Consider the following 24,850-nt stretch of genomic DNA (forward strand, 5'->3'; position numbering starts at 1 on the left):
CCAGCCCGCCTGCTAGCTTGTCAGTTATTGACTTACTTGCCTGCTAACTTGTCAGCCATTGACTTACCTGCTCTCCAGTCCATCAATTCCATCAATTCCCCCTGCTCGTTCCTGTCCATCTGTACCAGCTTGTCAGCCATTGACTTACCTGCTCTCCAGTCCATCATTTCCACCAATTCCAAGCCTCCAATCCATCTTTTCTGCTCTACCTACAGTGGGGGAAATAAGTATTTGATCCCTTGCTGATTTTGTAAGTTTGCCCACTGACAAAGACATGAGCAGCCCATAATTGAAGGGTAGGTTATTGGTAACAGTGAGAGATAGCACATCACAAATTAAATCCGGAAAATCACATTGTGGAAAGTATATGAATTTATTTGCATTCTGCAGAGGGAAATAAGTATTTGATCCCCCACCAACCAGTAAGAGATCTGGCCCCTACAGACCAGGTAGATGCTCCAAATCAACTCGTTACCTGCATGACAGACAGCTGTCGGCAATGGTCACCTGTATGAAAGACACCTGTCCACAGACTCAGTGAATCAGTCAGACTCTAACCTCTACAAAATGGCCAAGAGCAAGGAGCTGTCTAAGGATGTCAGGGACAAGATCATACACCTGCACAAGGCTGGAATGGGCTACAAAACCATCAGTAAGACGCTGGGCGAGAAGGAGACAACTGTTGGTGCCATAGTAAGAAAATGGAAGAAGTACAAAATGACTGTCAATCGACAAAGATCTGGGGCTCCACGCAAAATCTCACCTCGTGGGGTATCCTTGATCATGAGGAAGGTTAGAAATCAGCCTACAACTACAAGGGGGGAACTTGTCAATGATCTCAAGGCAGCTGGGACCACTGTCACCACGAAAACCATTGGTAACACATTACGACATAACGGATTGCAATCCTGCAGTGCCCGCAAGGTCCCCCTGCTCCGGAAGGCACATGTGACGGCCCGTCTGAAGTTTGCCAGTGAACACCTGGATGATGCCGAGAGTGATTGGGAGAAGGTGCTGTGGTCAGATGAGACAAAAATTGAGCTCTTTGGCATGAACTCAACTCGCCGTGTTTGGAGGAAGAGAAATGCTGCCTATGACCCAAAGAACACCGTCCCCACTGTCAAGCATGGAGGTGGAAATGTTATGTTTTGGGGGTGTTTCTCTGCTAAGGGCACAAGACTACTTCACCGCATCAATGGGAGAATGGATGGGGCCATGTACCGTACAATTCTGAGTGACAACCTCCTTCCCTCCGCCAGGGCCTTAAAAATGGGTCGTGGCTGGGTCTTCCAGCACGACAATGACCCAAAACATACAGCCAAGGCAACAAAGGAGTGGCTCAGGAAGAAGCACATTAGGGTCATGGAGTGGCCTAGCCAGTCACCAGACCTTAATCCCATTGAAAACTTATGGAGGGAGCTGAAGCTGCGAGTTGCCAAGCGACAGCCCAGAACTCTTAATGATTTAGAGATGATCTGCAAAGAGGAGTGGACCAAAATTCCTCCTGACATGTGTGCAAACCTCATCATCAACTACAGAAGACGTCTGACCGCTGTGCTTGCCAACAAGGGTTTTGCCACCAAGTATTAGGTCTTGTTTGCCAGAGGGATCAAATACTTATTTCCCTCTGCAGAATGCAAATAAATTCATATACTTTCCATAATGTGATTTTCCGGATTTAATTTGTGATGTGCTATCTCTCACTGTTACCAATAACCTACCCTTCAATTATGGGCTGCTCATGTCTTTGTCAGTGGGCAAACTTACAAAATCAGCAAGGGATCAAATACTTATTTCCCCCACTGTATCTGCTTCACACCCCAGTCACTACACATACACCTGTCATACCTTAATCACTACTTATGGCCCCTGTCCATATTCTCTTCCTTGCCCTGTCCCTTCCTAATCTTTTTCCCCTCCCCTACCGCTGTCTACCTCTGGAAATCATTGCCCCCCCCCCCATGTCCCCTCCCGTCCCACTCGCTACGGTAATACCCTATTCACCCCCATCCCTCACCACCTCACCATCTCTCTTGTCCCCCTCCTCCTCCTTCCTAACTCTTAACCTTCAACACTTCCTTCCCGCCATTAACCCATCACCATTCCTCCTACGTGCATCCCGTCTTCGTCACCCGACCTCCCCCACCCTCCTCCGCACTCTCTTGCTCCTCCTCTTGCTATCCGCGGGAGACATTAATCCAGGCCCCCCCTCACCTGTCCTCCTCCTATCCACACGAACGATTCCGTGATGTCTCCAATCTCGTCTCTATTCCCCTTCTTCCCCCCTCTTCTCATGTGCCCTGTGGAACGCCCACTCGGTCTGCAACAAACTGCCCTTCACCCACGATCTCTTCATCTCTCGTTCCCTTCAACTGCTCGCCCTAACTGAAACCTAGCTCTCCCCTGATGACTCTGCCTCGGTCGTGGCCCTTTGCCATGGAGGTTATCTCTTCTCCCACACTCCCCACCCAGCTGGTCGCGGTGGAGGCGTCGGGCTTCTACACTCGCCCTCCTGTAGTTTCCAACCCCTCCTCCTACCGCAGTCTCACTGCTTCTCATCCTTTGAAGCACACTCCATCCGGCTATTCTACCCATTGTCACTCAGAGTGGCAGTCATTTACCGCCCCCCTAATAAATCCCTCTCTTCCTTCCTTACCTACTTTGATGCCTGGCTTTCCGTCTTTCTCGAACCCTCATCTCCGTCCCTCATTCTCGGAGACTTTAACATACATGTTGATGACAAATCCGACCCTCACGCTTCTCAGTTCCTCACTCTAACATCCTCCTTCAACCTCCAGCCATGCTCCACCACCCCTAATCACCGAGACGGCCATTGTCTTGACCGCGTCATCTCCTCTTCCGGCTCTCCCTCCAATTTCCACACGTCAGCTCTTCCTCTCTCCGATCATCACCTGATCACCTTCACACTTCTTCACCCCCCCCCCCCCCCAGCCACGTCCAACTTTAACCACTACCTCCAGGAATCTCCAGGCTATTGACCCTCCCACCCTATCCTCTAATATTTCTAATCTCCTCCCCTCCATCATGTCCTCCGAGTCTGTCGACAAGGCTGTCTCCGCATACAATGCCACTCTCTCCTCTGCTCTGGACACCCTCGCACCATCCACCTCCCGTCCCACTAAGCGTACTATTCCCCAGCCATGGCTGACCCCTTGCATCCGTTACCTTCGCTCCTGCGCCCGATCTGCTGAACGCCTCTGGAGGAAATCCCACACCCACTCAGATTTCCTTCACTACAAATTCATGCTATCCTCCTTCCAATCCTCCCTATTCCTTGCCAAACAGGATTATTACACCCAATTGACCAATTCTCTCAGCTCCAACCCCCGTCGTCTCTTCGTCACCCTTAACTCCCTCCTTAAAGTGCCCTCCGCTCCCACCCCCTCGCTCTCTCCACAATCACTGGCCGATTACTTCCGCGACAAGGTGCAAAAGATCAACCTTGAGTTCACTACCAAGCCATCTCCTCTTCACCCTTCAACCCTCTCCCTCACCCAATCAACCCAGGCCTCCTTCTCCTCCTTTTCTGACATCACCGAGGAGGAAACCGCTCGCCTTCTTTCCTCCTCGAAATGCACCACCTGCTCTTCTGATCCCATCCCCACCAACTTACTTAACATCATCTCTCATACTGTCACCCCCGCCATCTGTCATATTCTCAACCTCTCTCTCTCCACTGCAACTGTCCCTGACACCTTCAAGCACGCCGTAGTCACACCTCTCCTCAAAAAACCATCACTTGACCCTACCTGTCCCTCCAACTACCGCCCCATCTCCCTCCCACCCTTCCTCTCTAAAATACTTGAGCGCGCCGTTCACAGCCGCTGCCTTGATTTTCTCTCCTCTCATGCCATCCTCGATCCACTTCAATACGGTTTTCGCCCTCTACACTTGACAGAAACAGCACTCTCTAAAGTCTGTAATGACCTGTTCCTTGCCAAATCCAGAGGCCACTACTCCATCCTCATCCTCCTCGATCTATCCGCCGCTTTTGACACTGTCAATCATGATTTACTTCTTGCCACACTGTCCTCATTTGGGTTCCAGGGCTGTGTCCTCTCCTGGTTCTCCTCCTATCTCTCCCACCGTACCTTCAGAGTTCACTCTCATGGATCCTCCTCCACCCCCATCCCGCTATCTGTTGGTGTTCCCCAGGGATCTATCCTTGGACCCCTTCTCTTCTCAATCTACACCTCTTCCCTGGGCTCCCTGATCTCATCTCATGGTTTCCAGTATCATCATCTCTCCACACCAGACATCACCGCGGAGACCCAGGCAAAGGTGTCAGCCTGCTTATCCGACATTGCTGCCTGGATGTCCAACCGCCACCTGAAACTGAACATGTCCAAGACCGAGCTCATCGTCTTCCCACCAAAACCCACTTCTCCTCTTCCTCCACTTTCTATCTCAGTTGATAACACCCTCATCCTCCCCGTCTCATCTGCCCGCAACCTTGGAGTCATCTTTGACTCCTCCCTCTCCTTCTCTGCGCATATCCAGCAGATAGCCAAAACCTGTAGCTTCTTCCTCTTTAACATCAGCAAAATTCGCCCTTTCCTCTCTGAACACACCACCCGAACTCTCGTCCACGCTCTCATTACCTCGCGCCTTGACTACTGCAACTTACTCCTCACCGGCCTCCCACTTAGCCACCTATCCCCTCTTCAATCTGTTCAGAACTCTGCTGCACGTCTTATATTCCGCCAGAACCGATATACTCATATCACCCCTCTCCTCAGGTCACTTCACTGGATTCCAATCAGATACCGCATTCAGTTCAAGCTTCTCCTTCTTACCTACAAATGCACTCAGTCTGCTGCCCCTCACTACCTCTCTACTCTCATCTCCCCTTACGTTCCCGCCCGAAACCTCAGTTCACAGGACAAATCCTTCCTCTCATTACCCTTCTCCACCACCGCCAACTCCAGGCTCCGCTCATTCTGCCTCGCCTCACCCTATGCTTGGAACAACCTTCCCGAGTCCTTACGCCAAGCCCCCTCCCTGCCCATCTTCAAGTTTTTGCTTAAAGCCCACCTCTTCAATGCTGCGTTTGGCACCTAACTCTTACCTTTCAGGAATTCCAGATTGCCCCAATTTGTCTGCCCCTATCGGTCTGACTGTTCACGTATGTGTCCTTTAGATTGCAAGCTCTTTGAGCAGGGATTGTCCTTCTATGTTAAATTGTACAGCGCTGCATAACCCTAGTAGCGCTTTAGAAATGTTAAGTAGTAGCAGTAGTTATCCCATGCATGCTTGAATTCCGTTACCGTTTTCCTCTCCACCACCTCCCGTGGGAGAGCATTCCAAGCATCCACCACCTGACATTTTGCTTGAGTCTGCCCCCCTTCAATCTTATATCATGCCCTCTAGTTCTACCGCCTTAATAAACCTGTACTAATCATCACGAAGACACCCAAATAGTCATTTTCTTGTCACATTAAAAAATAATAATAAATACCTTTATTTTGAGCTTGTAATGTCATGCACACAACATCCAAATAGCAGCTGAACCACCCTGAGGGGTCCATGGAGAAAGAATTACTGTGGGGTTTAACCTGTTTATAATGCAGGTTTTACTGGCCAATCATTACGGCACACCGCATTAAAATTTCACAGCCATGCAATTTGTACATTCTTTGTGGGGAACCTTTTGCCAGGTGTAGAGCAACATGGAAATGTTGGTTGAGAAAAGTGGGTGTCTAGGGGCACCCCCTCTCTCACTTCAACCCAATCAACCTGCCCTGATTGCTTTCTGTAATGTTCTCAATGGAACCCTCCTGACCAAACCCCCATTCCTCCATATTAAAAAAAAAAGTTGTCCTGGGGGTGGACTAAAGTCCCCCCCCCCCCCCCCCCCCCCCACGTTTACCGCACAGCCTTTGCAATAAACCTGTAGTAAGTGCAACACTTATGCACTTTAGAATAAAGGGCCCCTGATTTAAGTTCCCCCCTCCACAAGAAAAAAATGTCATGGATATCAAAGAAGTCATCCTTATTCCAAATTTTTGTTTTCGGGTTTTTTTTTTTGGAAGGGGGGGGTATTTATGCTATTCTATAAAATTTAACACCACCCAGCTTCTCGGGCTTTGTGGTGGATTCTTTTATGGTCTATTGAAGCCTTAATCATCTTTTTTTTATCCTTTTTGTTTATTCCTATGCTTTATTTCCTTTTCGGGCTTAAATTTCGGTACAAAGTTGTTTGCTTCATGTATTTTTGAAATTGAAATAAGTTAGCCTTGCAAAAACAATAAAAATAAAGAAAGTACCATTTCATTTTTGGTTTCCAAATATCAACACGATTTCTTTACTAATCTTCCAGGGGCACCCAGCCAAGCGAACGTGTAAAAGAAACGGCTGTCCCGCCGGCACTCTACCCTAACCCCAAGCCACGATTTTCCAGACAACAAAGCGACGCCGGGTGGAAATGGCAAAGTTCCGCCACCAGGTGAATCAGGAAGAGATAAGAGAACAGTTGCGGCCCCCGCGCGAGCAAACGGTCACCGCTTCGAAAGTCCCGCCCGAATGACGTGGCAGTTCCACTGAATGAGTCTGTGACGCAGGTTGGCGGCTCAGCTCCTCCGCTCGGGTACATCATGGCGACTGCGGCAAAGAGCAGGCGAGGCAAAGCGGACGAGAAGCGGCGGACTGGGGCCTGAACATTGCCACCAGGGAAACAAAGAACACAATTTCGGTTTCCTTCATGAATCAGCAGAGAGCTGTAAGTATGGAGGGCGGCTCGGTTGGCTGGCGAGGACCCTTCCCTCCTGCTGCGGTGGCTTTTCTTTGTGCTGGGCTTTCCTCCTCCTCAACGCTCTGCATTGTGTGAGCGCTGACTAACCCGCGTCGTGGCAACTTAACAAAGGACGGCTTTGGTGGGTGCTCACCCCGCTCAGTATTAAACCTTGATCTTCAGGGGAGATTTTTAATATTTTCTTTTAAATCTTTTACGGATGTTTCAGCTGGTGAGGGGGTAAGACTCAGCAACAAGTTAATGGTGAAAAAAAATATGGTTTTACTAAGCTGAGGTATTTTGCTCCTCTTTTACCCGGTATTTATCGGTTTACAGCGTTGGGAAAAGTAGTGTTTTGAGGGGTGGGGGGAAGGACTTCGGCTGGCTGGCTGTTTTTCTTTTAATTCTGGTGGTTTTATTTGTAGACCCGTCAGTGGAGGAAACGGTTTTGTAAAATTTAATTCTGATGTATGTAGAGTCTATACCGGATACTTTCGCTCTTTCCATCCGGGACAGGTCACCATGGGTTTGTGACAGAAAACGCGCTCGTTATCCCTTAGGCACAGGTAGCTTTATGCGTACTCAGGTCAGTTACTTTTTATGTGTGTGTGTGTGTGTATTTTATTTAGTAGTATTCTTTAATGCAGCCTCAAATGCAGCACTAGCTAAAGAAGAACTGTTACAACAGATTGCGGCCGGCCTGGGGTTTTCCTCTTTGCCGGCGACGGCTGGCGTAACTGCTTCAGAGCTTCATCTAGCGCCTGCCTGGCCTGGCTGGGCTGGCCAGTTACAAAGGGGGGGGGGGGGGTTAGAGGGCGGTAATTGACGTTGGACGTGAGCCAATGGGAAACTCGCGAGACGTGTACAAGGAGGTGCGGATGCGGAATGTGTTTGGCATTTTGGTGGATGTGGTGCGTCTTGAGCTTTTATCTGCAATAGGGCCCTATATCAATGCATTTATTGTTACAACGTTTTATATATGCGCTTGTGATGTAGCTTTTAACCCGGATTCTAGGGTAATTAGAGCTGTTGTGATAGAAAAGACGCTTTTGATATTGTAGGACGCCAATGACTTTTCCTAAATGATTCTTCTCGACACTGATAAACTTTGAAATCTTTTATTCTGACACTTTAGGCATAGTTTTAGTGATTTTTATATGCTGGTAAGACAGGAAGTAGACAATGACACGGGCCAAACTTTCTTGTGACAGATTCATCCATTGTTGCTGGCATCAAGGAGCATTTCCAACACTTAATTGACACTTATTTTCCTGTTCATCCCCTACACAGTGTTGGTTCTCTCCTATGCACACATCTGAAAGATAATCCAATTATCTTCGCAGATGGCAGCTAAATCTTTGAGAAGGTTGTGCCAAAAATCGGATCGAAATGGGGGGCTCCAGTCCATCAGTATTGAGCCTGCCATGAGTGGGAAAGCGCGGGGTACAAATGTAACAAAACAAAAAAAACCTCAGGATTCTCCATAATCCACATTTCCCAGAAAGTGTCACATCTGTGGAAGAGCCCTGCTTCACAGGAATGAAAATAGATGTTAGCAGTTTTATGAGGGACTTTTATGGAACAGTGCCTCCTTTGAAGGCTAGTGTTAATGAATTGAGAGGACATTTTCTGTTATGGGAAGAAGGACTGTGGAAGACAGAGCTAGACTGAATACTGAGATTGTTGATGACTTACTATTAATCCACAGATTAACAAAATAACAGTGCTTCATAGGGCATATTTTTCCCCTGCTAGGGCATACACCGCAGGTTGTTTGTATTTTGTACCCCTGGACATTTTAACAGGGTGGATTAGAGTTCTTGAGGGAGTATCAGCTATTAGTAGGGTTGTAAGGGTAGGGGCGGTTATTATAGTTGCTTGTTTATAAAATCAGATATAGAAAACAGTAATAGTTGTACAGAATATTGTTCCTTTTTATGCTTTAATAAAAAAATTTAGGTATAAGTGTTCAGGGCATGTGAGGATGTGACAGAGCCTAGGGGGCGGGGACAAGCTTTGTCCCTGTTTCATTATTCAGAAGTGCAACCTGTTTCCTGACTTGTGATTCTCCTTGCCTACTGAATGAAGTGCAACATGGCTGATTCTCCTTATGTATGGAACGCATTGTTATAATTGGATATGATGCTAACAATCAAGTTACATGATGCCTTTTACTTTCAGCTCATATTTGCTAGGTGACATATCTGCCCCTAGAGATGTGTGACTTTCAAGTTTTTATTCACTGTGTCCTATATTGACACTTTTATTTTGAAGCCGAGAATCCTTATCAAATAATGCTGTAAGAAAAACAGTTTTAGCCGCTTCTCTTCATTATGAGAAACATGCATTAGATTTTGAGTCTAGAGCTTGTCAGTTAAAGGGTATTTAAAGGCACTTGCTTTGGAGAAGGCGATGTCATCTAATGATTTTAACTGTACTGTGGATACAGGAGTTCCTAGGGAGCCTGGGACATGCTGCGGATTAATTTTGTAAAGGAAATTTACCTGTAGATCGCACCGTTATTGATGAAATTTCTTCTTACTGACGTTTGGCCATTAGAAATGCACCAGTTATGATAAGAACTTAAGAATAGCCATACTGGGTCAGACCAGTATCCTGCTTCCAGCAGTGGCCAATCCAGGTCACAAGTACCAGGCAGAAACCCAATTGTCTTTTTGGGTGGAGGGGGGGTAAGAATTATTTTTCATGTTATCACAAAACTTGCTTCAGATACAGTTGCAAGTCTGGTTTATAGATTGTACATTTTAGAGTGTCTTTCTGCCGATGCATTGAATCCTCCTTTGCCTATATATGATTAATTTTGTTTCTGTGTTTAAAAAAAATTATGGTATTACTTCTAGACTCTTCAGTATCCTTCCCCTTCACGTTTAACTTATAAGATGGAATTTTCCTTAACTTTTTCCTATCAGGCTGTGAAGTGGTGGAATATGCTAACAGACTGTACATCATGAAACTAATTATAAGGTCTGTTGTAAACTTTAAAAAGCCAGATTATTCCAAAAAACTAATTTCAGGCATGTGCGGGTTATAAGTGTGTAATGTAATGGATTATTATTATTCTGCTAGTTTTTAGGCTTACTGTTATTTATGGAGGTTTCCCTGAAAGTATTACTAAGCTATCATGTGTGAATACAAAGTAGTTAGAAATTTAGGCTATTTCGTTAGCTACATCAGGATATAATATTTGGAAAATCTGTATCAAAACTTTATAATGACAGTGTAGTTTAATTAAATCAGAACTGGTGTTTTGTCAGAGAATAGCTTTTAAAATGGAATGTCTGAAAGCAGAGTTGCAAGAGTGTTTCACTTTACCCAGTGTTCTAGAAAAATGTATCATACTTGTGAAGAGGAAGATGGAAAGTGAAATACTGTTACGTTGCATATTTGAATATTGGATAAAGTGAGTTATTTTAGGAAAAGAAATATTTAGGATAGTTTGTGGAAATTTTATGGTTTTCTCTGTAAATCAGTTTTTCAGTAGGGAAAATGTAATTATTGCAGGATTTACTGTATTTCATCTTTTCAATGCCTGTTAAGGGATATATACCAATGATTCCTTGTTATCTGTTATCATTTTGAAAGAAACAAGTTTAAGGATTTTTTTCCCTTTGTTACTTTACCCTCTAGCTTCATTGTAAATCTATACCATGCAGTTTCTAAGACTTACTCTGACTATAAAAAAAATTCTTGCCTTGGTTATGAGAGGAAAAAGTCAGTCTCTGCTAAACAGGAAGCAGTAAAAGAGCAATAGAGTCTTGGGCTTCACTCCCTGTCCTGGAGGGTTGTCAACAGGTCTAGTTTTCAAGACATCCCACATGAATATGGATGAGAGAGATTTGCATTCCTTGTACCTTCATTATGAACTAGATGCTATATGTCTCGCCTAAACAATCAGTACCGAAATGAAATATGCTTCAGCCTGTGGTTCCCAATCCTGGTCCTGGAGGCACCCCAGCCAGTCAGGTTTTTGGGATATCCACAATAAATATTTCCATTACATTCATTCCCGCTATTCCAGGGCAAGTGGGTAGTTATGTCCATTGACCAGCAGGTGGTGATAGAGAATACAGAACTGAGCACCACTACATAGCTTCCTGCTAGCAGCTCAGCTCCTCAGTATCTTCTGTCTCCAGCAGGTGGATGGACAGGCTTTCTCTGGTTCTGAGGCCTTGCTCCTGGTCCATTTGGTCCACTGGTTCTCGGTTGAGCATAGTGGGCAGACATACCTGGTGGTGCTGGGTCCCTGTCGTGCTTTCCCCCCTAGAATGTTCTGCATTCTTATGGGATCCTGCTCAGCAACCAGTCTGCTTCAGAAGATAAGGAACAGTGCAGGCAGCGCAGTGAGTTTGGCGGGCCAGTGGTGCTGTTCCCTGCCGTGACAGGGGGGTGGCTGTGTCCCCTGGGAGCATGGACCCGGGGTAGTGTGTTTTCTGCTGTGCTTTGGGCCTCAGGACGTCCTTGGGAGTGATTTGTGTTTGAACTCACAAAAAAAAGAGCTTTTATTGTTGAGTTGTGCTGCGTTCCGGTTTTTTAAAAAAGCGCACGAAAGACAAGCGCGTGTGTAGCGTGGTGCGCCACATGCTTTCCCTCTCTGTGACAATCTTCGTTCGTGGCAGCCCCCGTTGGAAGTGCGAGGAGCTGCCTGTCTTGCAGCAAGCGGGGTTCCTCCTCGGGCTGCATTTCGGTTCCCGAGTGGAGGGTTGAGTCGGGGCTCACGCACACAGAGCACCCTCAGTCGCAGCAATGCGTTTCTTGCAGCTCTGGTCCCCGGTGCAGCGTCTCAGCGCTTCGCCTCAGAGGGAGGCGGGAATGGTAGCTATTTTGTTCTCTGCCAGCCCGAGGGCCTGTGCAGACATCTGTAGCAGTGGGGATCTCTTGGGGGGGGGGGGGGAGCAGAGTCAGAGCCTACCCTTCTGGGCTTGTTCTCTTGCTCTGCCAGACTTTGGGTTGGTGCAAGTAGTCCCTTCTCCAGCGGCCCTAGCATCTCCTGGGGACAGGGGACGGGGTTTCCCCTGCCGGCTCCCACGAGTTTGCAGCAGATAAGACATGGAGTCTTCGTTTTGTTTTGCTGCAGTTGGGCTGCTGTATAGGGTCTCCTCTGTCAGAGCTCTGGGGGAGGGAGGTGACCCTTGGGTGCTTGGTCTGTTTCAGCTGGGGGAGTTTGGCTCCATGTTTTCGGTGGCGCTAGCAACACTTCCCATAGTGAAACCCTTGGGGTTCTCTGGAGGAGAGTCAGGCGGCTAGCCTTGCGTAGGGCCTCAGGGGCTTGTCCAAGGTGTTCCCCATGTAATGGTCATTCGGGGCCTGTTACCACAATGTACAGTGCACGTGACTCAGGCCTGCAGGTTGGAAGAACCATAGCCCACTTCTTTTCTCTAGTGCAGGGAGAAGGAGAAGCTCCATTCCCTACATTGGACTCAGTGTCTGCAGTCACCTTGAATTTTCCCTTCCTGGTTGATCTCGGCATTGCCTCACGGAATCTGCTAGATGGGAAGATGAATCAGACCTTGTAGCCCGTCTTGGAGGTGTTTGCATTAGGAGCTGCAGGCTTCTATTGGTAGCCCTTTGTCTTTCCCGCTGCGGGCTGTCAAGGGCTGTGGCATGGGCCTGTTTGCAGTGGCACCAGCAGTCTTTCCCGGGGCAGTCCCCAGGCTGCTTGGTTGGAGGCACGTTTTGCTTGTTTGGTGGACGCTGTGTATGACATTCTTCGGGCTTCGGCCTAGGGTATGTCTTTGGCATTCACCACAAGCTGTCAGTTCTGCCTGCAGCCGTAGGCGGTGGTTGCCACCTCCAAGGCCTGCGTGGTCAGGTTTCCACTTTGGGGCACCTTTTGCTTTTGTGTACACCCTCAGTGATTTGGTTCAGGAGCTCGGTGAGTTGGGCTGCAGCGTTTGCCAGGGGATGTTCCTCGTTCTTCGACCCAAGTGCCCAGTTTTGTGTCAGCACTAAGGGTAGGCCTGGGCCTCAGAATTTTGGCCAGAGGGCTTGGTTTCGAGCCTGGCATTCTCCCTTCTGGGGGACAGGGAACCAGGAAACAGCAGGGCACTCGGGGGTGAATGGCTGCTGTCTCCCGGCCATCCTTGGCTGGCTGGCCCATCTGGGCTGACATGGAGCCGCTTTCAGGCATTTCGGGATGTGTGGACTACCTTCTCCTCAGCTTAGGTGCTGGATTTTCGGGGTGCTGGCGTCTGGCTGACGTTCTCCCCTCTGGTAGCCCCTCTCTTCTTGCAGTCTCCTTGTCAGAGGGGGGCCTCTGCTCAGAGCGGAAGAGCAGTGGAGGTGCTGCTATCTTTTTGGGCCATTGTTCATGTCCTTCCTGTCGAGCGCTGTTTGGGTTGGTACTCCATCCTTTTTGGGGTTCCCAGGAAGACAGGAACAGTGCAACCCATTCTGGATCTCAAGGGATCCACAGGTATCCATTTTCAGATGGCGGCCCTGAAGTCTCTGATCGCCTGTGTTTGGGAGAGAAAGTTTCTCTCCGCTCTCGATCTCAGGGAGGCATACTTCTCTTTCCCGCTACGGGCTGTCTTGGCAGTTCATTCCTGTTCGGGACCCTGCCAGTTGGTTCCGTCGGACCCGAGGACCCTTTTTGAGGTCATGCTCATGGTGGCGGTCTTTCTGCGGAGACACAGGTTTTTGTGTTCTCCTGTACCTGGATGACTCCAGGTCTCCTCTTGCCTAGCCTGAGTAGAGACCCCTTCAGCGCTGGTTCACCCCCAGTTTTTTGTCTGGTTTGGGTGTTTAATTTCAACAGGAGCAGGCTGGCGCCAGCGCACCAACTTTTATTTCCGATGAGCTTGAGTGTTTCTTCAGAGGGACAGCGCTTTAAGTTAGCTTCCAAGTTTCTCACTCCTGCTTTGTCACCAGCCACAGGCCTGGTATTTCGTGCAGGTCCCAGATCAATGGCAGCGGCCATGGAAGGGGTTCCTTCTTCTCTCATGCGACTGCTTTAGGGGGCCCTGCTCAGCCGCTGGTCTCAGGTTTCAGAGGGCGGCGGCATCATCTGGCTCTTTTGCTCTCAGTTCATGAGGGGGTTGCTGCTTCCCCAGTCGTTGACCCTGGGAAGGTCCTCGAGCCTGCTTTGGGAGGTGGTGTCTATGGATACCAGCTTCTCGGGCTGGGGAGTGCCCTTTGCTGGGGTTCCTTGGTGCAGGGCTTTTGGTCTCCAAGGAGGGCATTGCCCTCTATCCTCTGGAGCTGCGTGCAGTGAGCTGAGCTCCGGAGGCCTTTGCCCCAATGTTGGGAATGCCGCCATTTGGGCCTTTCAGTCTTGCTTGTGGCGGTTGCCTTTTTTCGCCTCGCAAGGGGGAGTTCTAGCAGTCTGCTGGTGGGGGAGTCCAGCTTGTTAATGGACGGGGCACTGAGACTTCGGTTGTGCCTTCATCTGGTTTGTGGGGTCCTTCAAAATGGAGACAGACTTGCTCAGTCAGTACTCTCTGGTTTCCAGCAGAGGGAGCGGTTGGTCGAGCCGTTTTCAGCTTGTGGCCTAGTCCTATGTCTAGGTTCCTCGGTGCTTCAGCCATGGCCGGGCATAGAACTCTAGGGATCTATTTGCCCTGTGACGGTTGTGTCTGAGCGAGAGACCTCCGTATGCCTTCCCCCATGCCGATTTTATGCTGGCTGTGGGGGTGGGGGAGAGTGGCAGACCTTTGGGGCAGGGTGATCCTGGTCTCCAGCCTCGCCATGGCTTCCATGGTATGCAGATCTCGTGAGGCTCCTGGTTGGGGAGCCATTGTGATTCCCTCAGTGTCAAGGTCTTTCTGTCGGGGCCTAGTGGCCATGGAGGTTCCTTCCCCACTTTGGTCCTGCAGCCTGTCCCTGGAGAGGGCTCGGCTGAAAAAGAAAGGTTATTCGCTTTCAGTGGTGACTTCCCTGCTTCGGGCCGGGAAACGCTCTTCCTCATCGGCGTCTGCCAGAGTGTGTTTCTAGTCTGGCGTGCTGTGAGGTTTTGTGTCGCCGTTGCGTCCTCTCTGGGCCACTTTCTGGCTTTTTGGCAGGAGAGAAATTCATGGGGCTAGTGCTGTAGGTCCAGTGGGGGTCCTGGCTTGCTTTCAGGGCTGCTTGCAGGAGTCTTGGTTAGCTGCTCCTTCTGGACTGAGTTCTTTTTCTGGTCCTTCGGGTGCTTCAGCACTCCCCGTTTGAGCCTGTTGATAAGTGGCCCTCGTTCTATGGCACCATGGCTTAGTTGGCTAAAGCACCTGTATAGTTCTCTCTTTGTCCATGATGTTCTTTGAGGTGTTTCTGTCAACCTGTTGCTTCTCGCAACTTCAGTCTTTTTCTCTCTTGGAAGGTCCCTTTATCTGTTTTTCGGAGGCAGGGGTCTCACTTGGCAGTACTATGCTTCTTGCCTTAGTATTTGTTGGTCTTTTTCGGTAGTCAGCGGTCTGTTTTTAGGAAGCTTCTGGTCTTATCAAGGCGTTCTTGCATTTCACAGTTCCCGATGTTCTTCGCCATTCGTTTGGTCCTATTGGGCTGTTTGGTAAACAGCAGGGGGGTCTCATGTTGCCCAAGGCTTTCTTTGCTCAGTGGGTGAAGGTAGCTGTGGTCTCAGCCTTTATCCTGGGAGGTGCTTCTCAGGTTGAAGGCGCTCTCTCCTGGACGTGTGGCTATGTCTTGAGCGGAGCGTCTCTGGTGGCTATCTGTAGTTCAGCGGCGTACGCTTCACTGCATACCTTCAGTAAGTATGGTAGAATGGCTGGTGCTGCTCAGGCAGCAGCTACATTTGGGGCGTCGGTTCTGCGTATGGCAGATTCGGCTTCCCACCCTCGTAGGGATAGCTTTTGAACATCCGACTTGTCCTGGAATAGTGGGAATGAACATAATGGAGAAATTAGGTCTTAACTGATAATTTTCTTTCCATTAGTTCTTCACACTATTCCAGGAGCCCTCCCGTGGTGCGACGCCTTTGTTGGTGGCTCTATGTACTATCTTTGTATCCTGTTTTCCAGGGGCCTTATCTTTGAATGGTTCTTGGGGCTGGGTATGTTGATTGTTGACCATGCTCCTGATTGGGTGTGTGTTCTTCCTTGCTTGAGGACGTTTACTGAGGAGCTAAGCTGCTAGCAGGGAGCTATGTAGTGGTGCTCAGTTCTGTATTCTCTATCTCCACCTGCTGGTCGATGGACATAACTACCCACTTGTCCTGGAATAGCATGAAGAACTAACGGAAAGAAAATTATCAGGTAAGACCTGATTTCTCCTTATGAGAGAGATTTGCATGCATTGCCTCCATCCACTGCATGGAAATCTCTCTCAGGAATATTCTTTATGGATATCTCAAAATCCTGACTGGCTGGGGTGCCTCCAGGATCAGGTTTGGGAACCACTGGCCTAAGCATATTCTAAAAAGTATGCCTTAATTTAGTGTACTTTATAGAATAAGCCTAAATTTCCACACGGTTTATAGAATACGCCGAGTGGCCATTCTTGCGACTAAATTTTAGTCACAGGCAGTTACGCCAAATAAAACTTGGCAGACATGCAGACACTTAAATTACGTGCTGACTGGGTGTATTCTGTAACTGCCTGCATAGATTTTAGTAAATGTTCACGACCTGCCTGTTCCACGCCCATGGCAATGCCCCCTTTTCAATTATGGAGCTTCAAATTTACGCGCATCACGTTATAGAATATGTTTACAGTTCTGCATATAAATTCTAATTAATGCCAGTTAGTGTCAGTTGCTTAAGTGGCAATTAGCACTGATTGGCATGTTAACTAATTACGTATAAACACAAAATACTATTAGCACATGCAACTTAGGTCGCGTTATATAGAATCTGGGGGCGTATGTAAATTATATCTCAGATATTCTGAAATCCCTGTTAATGGCTCTCTAAGACCATTGTACTAGAGGGTGTGGAAATATGAAGTGAAGTCGCTCTTTAGTTTGTCACTTGTGTGAAACTCAATCCTGGAAGCAAGTGTTCTGAACTTTGCTTCCCCATGAAGCAGGATGTTGTGTTTTTGAGCCGGTATTGAGCCAGAATAGTGCTTTAAAAACATAAAATCAGTTTGAGTTGATCTTTTAGGGCTGAATTTAGGTATAGCCGTGTGCATCGTGTCAGATTCTGAAGGTGCCAAAAATGAGACTGCTTACTGCTTTTCAGTCTGGCCCCCCTACATGTGGGCATAGTAATCTGAAATCCAGCTCCCCACCCCCTTTTTTTTGTGTTTCTGTAATATTCCTCATCAGATTTGAAAATATCTAAAAGTTGGCTTCCTTTTTAAATCTTGCAGTATATTGTTTTTTATAAATTGAATTTGACAGATCGTTTCCATTGTTAATAATTGCAGTACCAAATGAAAGGATAGGTATTGTGTTAAAGAAAATAGTTAATAAAACACAAATATGTATAATTATTAGAAATAAGACAGTACAACAGGAAGTGTGAATGTTCTTTTTGGAATATACCGTATTTTTCGGACTATAAGACGCACTTTTTTCCCCCCAAATTTGGGAGGAAAATGGGGGGGGTGCGTCTTATAGTCCGAAGGTAGCGAGGTGTTCCCTGGTGGTCTAGTGACATCGGGGCAGGAAAGAGCCCCCTCTTTCCTGCCCAGCGCGCTGCTCTCCGTCCTCCTGTATGCTGCTTGACGGTCTCGGCGAGATTCAAAATGGCCGCCGAGACTTCAATTCTCGGCGGCCATTTTGAATCTCGCCGAGACCGTCAGGCAGCATACAGGAGGACGGAGAGCAGCGCGCTGGGCAGGAAAGAGGGGGCTCTTTCCTGCCCCGACGTCACTAGACCACCAGGGAACATCCCGTGACGTGAGTAGGGGAGGGCGATCCCGAACTCGGACAAGACGCACCGGAGCACCTAGGTTTTAGAGGAGGGAAAAAGGAAAAAAAAAATTTTCCTATTTCCCTCCTCTAAAACCTAGGTGCGTCTTATGGTCCGGTGCATCTTATAGTCCGAAAAATATGGTAATTCCTGTCACCAAATTGAATCTGCTGTTTTTTAGTGATTCTTTTGTTTCAAATGAGATTAAAAATTGATGTCTGCTGAAGTTAGACTGCTAACAGTTCTGTGACACTAATGTAGATGTACATAGTACTGTAGAGATAAACATAAGAGATTATCTTTTTTTTTCTTCTGGAGCTTTTAATTTAGTCAGTATACACAGACAATATAGTAAGATAACGGAAGAAAACAGAATGGGACAAACTAGGCTTTCTGTCCATTATTTCTTTTCACGTTGCTGCTGTAGGACCAAGCCCTTAAAACAAGAAAAAGTGGAGACTGGCCCTGTCCTTCCTCCCTCCTGACCCTTACCTACCTAAGGGGTCTGAATGATGTGAGATGCAAGAGCAGGCCCCAGTCACTCTTGCCCGGGTGGCTGCTGCTGTTAAAATGGTGCACTTTAGCTTCTAGCCTGGGCTCTAGAGATTTGCACGGAGACAGCAATCTTACCTATCTCTGTAAGAATTTAACCCATCGCCACAAGACTTTAACCTGTCCCCACGCAGTCCCACAAGAATTTAATGGTACATTAAAAAAAATTCTTGTCGGCTCTCTGTCTCTCTCTGGGTTCGAACCGCAGCATTGCAGGCAAGGAACAGAAATTGGAACTTGGAACACTCTGGTGTGCACATGTAAGACTGATTCACTGGCACTGTGTGCTAAGAGGTCACTACATGCATGCGAAAGTAGGTCAGGTGACATCTGACGCTTGTGCCTGTGTCAGGTCTGTGCATCAGCCTGGGAGCAGAGAGGATTAATAGTAACATAGTAAGTGACAGCAGATAAAAACCTGAACAGTCCATCCAGTCTGCCCAATAGTCACACTCATTATCATGATTAAATCAGCAATGAACTTGATATTATATACTTGATTATGGTCTTTCTTTGGTGTTTCTAGGACATAGACCAAAAAAGTCCACCCGTCCCTATCCTTATGTTCCAACTGCTGGAGTTGCCGTTGAAGCCCACTCCAACCTATTTGTCTTCTCATTTGCAGGACACAGACTGTAAAAGTTTGTCCAACACTGTCCTCATATTCCAGCCACTGAAGTTGCTGTCTAAGCCCTTTCCAGCACATCCTAAACCAGATTACCATATATGAGAGCCAGACATTACAAGTCTGCCTGGTATCGGTCCTAGTTCATCACTGCCGGAATTGCCATCTAAGCGTCACTCGACACATCCACACACGTGCAGCCATTTAAGTTTAGGTTTTTTATAACTTCCATTTTCTAATTAGAGATCGTCTGTGTGCATCCCACGCCTTTTTGAATTCCATCACAATTTGTGTGTCTACCACCGCCTTACTGGAGACTTTCTGCATATGTGTTGTTAAATCAAGGAGGAGAAGGAGGAGACGACATTCAAAGAACTTGGTACTCGGTAGGTGAGAGGCTGGCAGAAGTGCACGGAACCCCGCAGGAATTGTTTCCGGCCCCATGGGAACCCCGCAGTACTGCTTCAATCCCCGTGAGGCTGAGTTTGCCCCAAGGAGGAAAGGGGGCAGCAAGTGGCCTGCTCACCTTTCTATGTGTGACCCCTGTGAATTCATTATTAAAATGGGATTCCTGAGAAAGAGAAATTTAGAGCGCCACCATCAATAATAGGTGAAGGTTGATGGAAATTGTGTAAGGAAGGATTTGAATGCAAGAGTGAGTATATTAGTTATGAGTGTGTCTTGTGTTGGAGGTGGGGTTGGGGAGATAAGGGTATTTGTGGGGATGGGGACAGGACGATGTATGGAGTACAGAAGTTAGGATAGAAGTTATTTGGGGAAGGTGTGAGGGAAGGGGAGGAAGGCCAGTTAAGGAGTTGGGATAGAAATGTTTAGGTAGATCAATAAATATAGGTTTGATAGATATGCTTTCAGTGGTATTATTTAAAGGGATGCTGTTGAAGGGTCTTGTTTTCATATGCGTGTGTTGCCGAGTCACAGAGACACAGGCGGACACAATGGATTTCTTTCTCTGCAACAGGATTCCTGCTCTGAGGTGTCGGGTACACGTGCTATTTTCTTTTGGCGCCTCCCAATGCGGCACCTGCTTTCTGGCTGTTGGCTGCGTTGGCAGCTTCGCTTCTGATATGGGGACCCCTTCAGGCTTTCTACTGACCTCTCCTGATTCAGGGGAATTGTTTTGTGCCCAGATTTTGTCCTCCTTTTTCTCCATGTCCACTGGTTGAAGTGGATTTTGCCCCCTCAGCATTTGTCTGTAGCCAGCCCCTTTTGAGGGTTTCTTCGGGTACAGTAATGGCTTTGCTACCCTCTGCGGTAGATCCAGTGTTCCAGGAGAGGTGGTGGGTGCCGTGTTGGAGGTGGGGTTATCTGGTTCCCCCTCGATAGCTTCTGGCTCGGGAGTTTTTACACCCATCTCGGGCAGATGGGTTCTAGACGACAAGGTTTTCCAGAAGTTATCTGATGGTTCTTCTGCAGTGCACCTTGTTTGGCTGGCTGACGTGCATCCTGAAAATCTGGGGGCTTCTCTGGGGCTGGGGTCTTCTGACATTCCCCCCAAGTTCATTCTGTTGCTCCATATGCCTATATGTTGCAGAAGTCTGGAACTGACAGTTCCTTTTTAGTTCAGTCTTTAGAGATTTCTGGCTTGTTCCCTGTCTGTCTCCACTGATGGACCCTGCCCCAAAGAGGGGATGTTTACTCTCCAGCTCAGCAGTAGGGTCCATTGCTCCCCTGTCTTCCTCTATTCGAGGGAGTCTTTTCAGGGCAGTCCTTTTCTGCACAGAGGCAGCAAGAATCACCTGAGCTGGAAAGCCATGTTTGCCTAAGTCAGTCGGTGCATTGATGGTAGCAGTGTCCAGTGGGCCTCACTGTCTGTGGTGTGGGAAATGGTGAACAGCATAAGAGCAGGGTTTCTTGTGTGTTGGCCCTCTGAAAGGGCCTATTTTGTATTTTTATTTACAGATTTTTCAGTCCCCTCAGTTTTTTTTCTCTGAAGGCAGTTGTGTAAACACCCTGAGAGTTTCCCTCACTTCTTTTATTTTAGCAGCATAGGGATTACCTATGGGCACACCACCCGGAGTGTGCCTGATCTCCTTTGATCTCAGAAGCTCAGCAGGGTTAGTCCTGGATTCTTCTTGGATAGGAGATTGCTTAGGAATGCCAGGTGCTGTAGGTTTTCTTTTTTTCTGTACCTTTACAAGGGAGTTTCTAGGCTTAGTGACTTTGGCTTCACATTTCTGTCATTTGCGGAAGATTCAGTGGCCTTATGTATGGTCCCATCCTTTCTGCTGAAAATGGTGTCTCATGTGAATTAGGAGGTGTGTTTGCCCTCCTTCCTGGCGAGGGGCGGACTGGAGGCTCCACAAAATGGATGTCCGGAAGGATCATCTCCATTACTTGAAGGACTTTCGTCTCTATGAGTATCTCTTTGAGTTCTTTCATGGCCCTTGCAAGGATCTGGTGGCCTCTAAGGCATCTGTTACAAGGTGGATTAAGGCAGCTGTTGAGTCCCCCTACATCGGTACGGGCCATCCGGTGGCATCCTGGGCGGTGGCTCAGACTGTTTTGCCTTAGGAGACTTTCAGGCCAGCGACATGGTCCTTGCTGCATTCTTTTGCTAAGCACTACAGGTTGGATGTTCTGGCCAGGGTCCGTTCGGACTTTGGTAGAGCGGTCATTCATGGGACCTTGTCTTCCCCCGCTCATTAGATTTACATTGGTACATCCTGCTTGTTCAGAACAGTTTAAGCTGATGCTAAGAAAAGAGAATTATGTCTTACCTGATAATTTTCTTTCTTTAGTCAGTGTCACTGTTGTGAATTCCTGCCCTTGGAATACCTCAGCCCAGGGTTCTGGATATGCTCTGCCTTTCTTATTAGAAATAATTGAAGAAGAAAGCAATCAGATTCTAATTGGCTACCATGCAGGGTTCCCGTGACATGACTATTCCCTGTTATATGCAGAGTAGCAACTCTGGTGTTTTGCTCGCTTGTTTATTATTGCAGCTGCAGTTTTTGATGGAGTTGGATGCGTTACACAAGTAACCTTCTTCTGCTGCTTGTGCAGATGCATATTGGATTGTTCCAGAGAGTACCACAGATTATAACCGGCAATGTCACTGGTCGAATTTAGTTTTCTCTACCTCCATCTGCTGGTACTAAAGGATAACACCCATGTGGATCTGAACAGTGATGCTGACTAAAGAAAAGAAAATTATCAGGTAAGACATAATTTTATAATTTACCCCCTGGGGGTCACCCAGGATGGATCTGTTTGCATCCGCTCGCAATGCAAAATGTCCTCTGTACTTCAGTCGTCGCAAGGATCCCCAAGCGCAGGGCATGAACGCTCTTCTTCAGTCTTGGCCAGCCGGTCTAGTGTATGCTTTTCCTCCATGGCCTCTGATAGGGCGTCTTCTTCAGAAGGTCGAGACACACAGGGGGCGTCTGATTTTGATGGCACCGGATTGGCCTCGGAGGCCGTGGTACGCCGATCTTCGACGTCTTCTGGTGGATCTTCCCTTCAGACATCCGGTCTCGTAAGATCTCCTGTCGCAAGGTCCGGTCATTCTTCCGGATCGATTCTGTCTTACAACCTGGCTCTTGAGAGGGCTAGGCTGATTAAGAAAGGTTATTCCGCTCAGGTCATTGCTACCATGCTTCGCTCTCGTCGTCAGTCTACTTCTTTGAATTACATCCGCACTTGGAGGATTATTGAGAGCTGGTGTAAGGAGTTGAGATTATCTCCCTTTAGAACCTCAGTTTCACAAATTTTGGATTTTTTTGCAGCGGGGTTTTGACAAAGGGCTTGCTTTGGCCTCTTTGAAAGTACAGATTGCAGCTTTGTCTTGTTTTCGTGGTCGCGTACAAGGGAAGTCCCTGGCTAGTCATCCGGATGTGGTGCATTTCCTCAGAGCAGTTAATCTTCTTCGTCCTCCTTCTCAAAGTTCTTTTCCTTCTTGGGATCTGAATATGGTACTTAAAGTTCTTACTAAGCCTCCCTTTGAGCCTTTGTCGTCCTGTTCTTTGAAGGGCTTGACTCTCAAGACAGTGTTTCTGGTAGCCGTTGCGTTGGCTAGACGAGTTTCGGAGTTGCAGGCGTTGTCGTGTAGGTCGCCATTCTTGGAGTTCTGTCCTGATGAGTAATGTTGCGACCAGTTCCTTCCTTTCTCCCCAAGGTAGTAACTCGGTTTCATGTTTCTCAGCCGGTGGTATTACCTGTGTTAGGTTCTTTTTCCGGCTCAGAGGAGCAGCGGCATTTGAAGTGTTTGAATGTTAAAAGGGTATTGAAACACTATATTAAGTCTACGGATGACATCCGGCGATCTGATAGTTTATTCTGATTGGAGGTGCGCGTAAGGGGTTCATGGCCTCTAAGCCCTCTATTTCTCTATGGCTTAAAGAGATGATTGCTTCAGCTTACCTTTTGTCGGGAAAACCTGTTCCAGAGCATGTTAAGGCTCACTCTACGAGAGGTCAGGCAGCCTCTTGGGCAGAGCTTTGTCTGGTGCCTCCAGAAGACATTTGTAGGGCGGCGACTTGGTCGTCCTTGCATTCCTTTTCTAAGCACTACCAGTTAGACATTCTCAGTTATCGTCAGGTTGCTTTTGGAGCGCGCGTTTTGTTGGCGGGGCTGTTAGGGTCCCTCCCATGATTTCACTGCTTTGTTACTTCCCATCAGTCACATTCTGGGCCGGTCCGGAGGGACGCTAAGGAAGAGTAAATTAGACCTTACCTGCTAATTTGCTTTCCTTTAGTCTCTCCGGACCGGCCCCGATCCCTCCCTTCAGATATCTGTGTTTTTTCGAACGTTAAGAGTTCTTTTTGGAGCTGTGTTGCTAGTTTAATTCTATGAAATTTATAAGTAACAGAAATGTTTCTGGTTTATTGAAATGTCCTATTTGAAGGACCATGCTATCTTTGAAGGCACTCACCCTTTGTTGGCAAAGTGCCGGTGGCTGCTCAGGTTTTTGAATGCACAGATTATGTATGTCTTCTGTGTCTTTACTCTTGCTTTGGTATTTTATTACTGGATCTTTCTCTAGCTGGCAAGGGCTCTTATTGGCTCACTAGAGTCACAGTTTTTTCCCAGTCTCCACCTACTGGAAGGCGTGCACAACCCATCAGTCACATTCTGCGCCGGTCCGGAGGGACTAAAGGAAAGCAAATTAGCTGGTAAGGTCTAATTTACCCTTCTCTTGGGAGATCCCCCCCCCCCCCCCCCCCCCCCCGATGCTCAAAAAGCATGCACTCATTTGTTCCTCCAATGCCAGAAGTCTGGGGGAGAGTTGCTAACCCACTGACTCAAAATGAGCCACTTAATCAGTTGCTTAGCCGGCCCGCTCTGCAATGCAAAAATCTCACATTTGTCTAATGGAATTCCAGCAGGAGAGCTCAAAACTCTGGAACCCAGTAGAAATATCAGGTAGCGAAGGATGGCGGACCAGAAATTCTGCACCCTAAAGCATTACCATAAGCAGTGGAAAAAGGAACACGGCATCCTCCCACATTTCCCACACAAAGGAGTATCCACCCGTCCCATCTTGAAAATCTGAGCCTTCGTAAGATACGCTCTGTGTAGAATACGGTATTGACATTCTCGCAAGCCAGCATTACCCATCAGCCCAGGAATCCTAGAAGTCAGGACATTAAATTCTAAGGATAGGTTGGATCTCAACGAATCCCGGGCCAATGCTGCTGAACTAGCTCCCGGTCCTTACAAAGTGGCAACGTTCCTAGGGTCTTATAGAGACTGAGAGCCGATCCCCTTGTATCGATTGAAAAAACTGTCTCACTTGATGACTATGTCGAGAATGCAAGTCAGCAGCATTCAAAGAGTTGACATAATGTGCCAGTTGATTATAAGCAAAGTTATTAATTTCATACCCAATGCTCAAGGCTCCCAGGTTTAACAACGCACCCTGTACATTCAAAACATGTTCCAACCGAGTTATCTCTCTAACCAGGGGGTCCAACGATAACACAAACAGGAGAGGAGACAATGGGCACCCCTGCCTTGTACCCCTGAAAATCCAAAACTGGCGCAAGCGTACCCCATTACCCACACATACGCCTGAGGCTCTAAATACAGAACATGAACTGCGTCTAAAAATAATCCCTCGAAGCCGTAATGCCTCGGAGCAGCAAACAGATATGGCCA

The 24,850-nt window shown here is 47.7% G+C and overlaps 1 protein-coding gene across 3 annotated transcripts in view; it reads left to right on the forward strand.

Moving 5' to 3' along the window:
- MAPK6 (mitogen-activated protein kinase 6) overlaps positions 1-24,850 on the forward strand; it is a 148,145-nt gene that overhangs the window by 46,363 nt on the left and 76,932 nt on the right. The window contains exon 1 of one of the 3 annotated variants that reach the window (XM_030189338.1): positions 6,566-6,739. The exons of 1 other annotated variant lie outside the window; for it this stretch is intronic. The gene's annotated coding sequence lies outside the window, so the exon portion shown is untranslated. Of the gene's footprint in view, positions 1-6,565; positions 6,740-6,783; positions 6,894-24,850 lie in introns of those variants that run through there. One more of the 3 variants, XM_030189351.1, reaches the window with a different exon arrangement.

The sequence above is a fragment of the Microcaecilia unicolor genome, chromosome 1 (assembly GCF_901765095.1).
Source record: "Microcaecilia unicolor chromosome 1, aMicUni1.1, whole genome shotgun sequence".
Classification (NCBI taxonomy): Eukaryota; Metazoa; Chordata; class Amphibia; order Gymnophiona; family Siphonopidae; genus Microcaecilia; species Microcaecilia unicolor.